This window comes from Rhinopithecus bieti, unplaced genomic scaffold (assembly GCF_001698545.2).
Source record: "Rhinopithecus bieti isolate Rb0 unplaced genomic scaffold, ASM169854v2 scaffold_42772, whole genome shotgun sequence".
NCBI lineage: Eukaryota > Metazoa > Chordata > Mammalia > Primates > Cercopithecidae > Rhinopithecus > Rhinopithecus bieti.
Window position 1 is genome coordinate 2,849,380 of NW_016818842.1, and position 2,069 is coordinate 2,851,448.

Below are 2,069 nucleotides of genomic sequence, written 5' to 3' on the forward strand. Positions count from 1 at the left end.
CCCCGTCTGAAGGATCAGTTTTATATTTTTTATTTTATTTTATTTTGAAATGAAGTCTCACTCTGTCACCCAGGCTGGAGTGCAGTAGTGCGATCTCTGCTCACCGCAACCTCCACCCCCCAGGTTCAAGGGATTCTCCTGTCTCAGCCTCCCAAGTAGCTGGGATTGCAGGCACCTGCCACCACGCCTGGCTAATTTTTTTGTATTTTTAGTAGAAACGGGGTTTCACCATGTTGGCCAGGCTGGTCCAGACCTCCTGACCTCAGGTGATCCACCTGCCTCGGCCTCCCAAAGTGTTGGGTGGCGTGAGCCACTGCACAGGCCGGTGTCAGTTTTTTCTAAGACATCTTAACTAAGTGGCCATCCACCCTCTGCTTGCATACCTCTCATAGCAGGGAGGTCACTACCTTCCCTACCTGCCCTGCCAAGGGAGCACATTCTCCTTCTGGGTGGTTCCAGTGGATTCCCTGTCGGTTCCACTCCTTGGTCCCAGCTCTGCCGTCTTCCAACTCTGAAGGTAGCGAGCCTCTCCGAACTGTCTCCTGGCCATGGAGGGAGGAGCTCCAGGAAGCATGTCTGTCACCTCTCACCTGGATGACTGCAACTGTCCCTTAACTAGTCTCCCTGCGTCCACCTAGTCTCAACTTAGCACCCAGGGGATTCCTGTAAAAAAGTTACATCTGGCCGTGCGTGGTGGCTTAAGCCTGTAATCCCAGCACTTTGGGAGGCCGAGATGGGCGGATCACGAAGTCAGGAGATCGAGACCATCCTGGCTAACACGGCGAAACCCCGTCTCTACTAAAAAATACGAAAAACTAGCCGGGCGAGGTGGCGGGCGCCTGTAGTCCCAGCTACTCGGGAGGCTGAGGCGGGAGAATGGCATAAACCCGGGAGGCGGAGCTTGCAGTGAGCTGAGATCCGGCCACTGCACTCCAGCTTGGGGGACAGAGCAAGTCTCCGTCTCCAAAAAAAAAAAAAAAAAAAAAAGTGACCTCTGGCCAGACACCATGGCTCATGCCTGTAATCCCAGCACTTCAGGAGGCCAAGGTGGGAGCGTTGCTTGAACCCAAAAGTTCAAGAGTTCAAGACCAGCCTCAGCAACATGGCAAGACAAGTCCGTTTTTTTTTTTTTTTTTTTTTTTGAGATGGAGTCTTGCTCTGTCACCCAGGCTGGAGTGCAGTGGCATGATCTCAGGTCACTGCAACCTCCGCCTCCCAGGTTCAAGCGATTCTCCTGCCTCAGCCACCTGAGTAGCTGGGATTACAGGCGTGTGTCACCACATCCGGCTAATTTTTGTACTTTTAGTAGAGACCGGGTTTTGCCATATTAGCCAGGCTGGTCTCGAACTCCTGACATCAGATGATTCGCCTGCCTTGGCCTCCCCAAGTGTTGGGATTACAGGCATGAGCCACCACACCCAGCTGCTGACTCTATTCTTACAAGAAAAAACTTTTTGGCTGGGCGTGGTGGCTCACACCTGTAATCCCAGCACTTTGGGAGGCTGAGGTGGGCAGATCATAAGGTCAGGAGTTTGAGACCAGCCTGACCAACATGTTGAAACCCCATCTCTACTAAAAATACAAATATTCCTGAACGTGGAGGTGTGCGCCTGTAATCCCAGCTACTCGGGAGGCTGAGGCAGGAGAATTGCTTGAACTTGGGAGGCAGAGGTTGCAGTGAGCCGAGATTGCACCACTGCACTCTAGCCTGGGCAACAGACTGAGACTCTGTGTCAAAAAAAAAAAAAAAAAAAAGTTTTTAAAGTTACATCTGGCCAGGCGCGGTGGCTTATGCCTGTAATTCCAGCACTTTGGGAGGCCAAGGTGGGCGGATCACGAGGTCAGGAGATCGAGACCATCTTGGCTAACACGGTGAAACCCCATCTCTACTAAAAATACAAAGGAAATTAGCCGGGCGTGGTGGCGGGCGCCTGTAGTCCCAGCTACTCGAAAGGCTGAGGCAGGAGAATGGTGTGAACCTGGGAGGCGGAGCTTGCAGTGAGCCAAGATCGCATCACTGCCCTCCAGCCTGGGCAACAGAGCGAGACCCCGTCTCAAAAAAAAAAAAA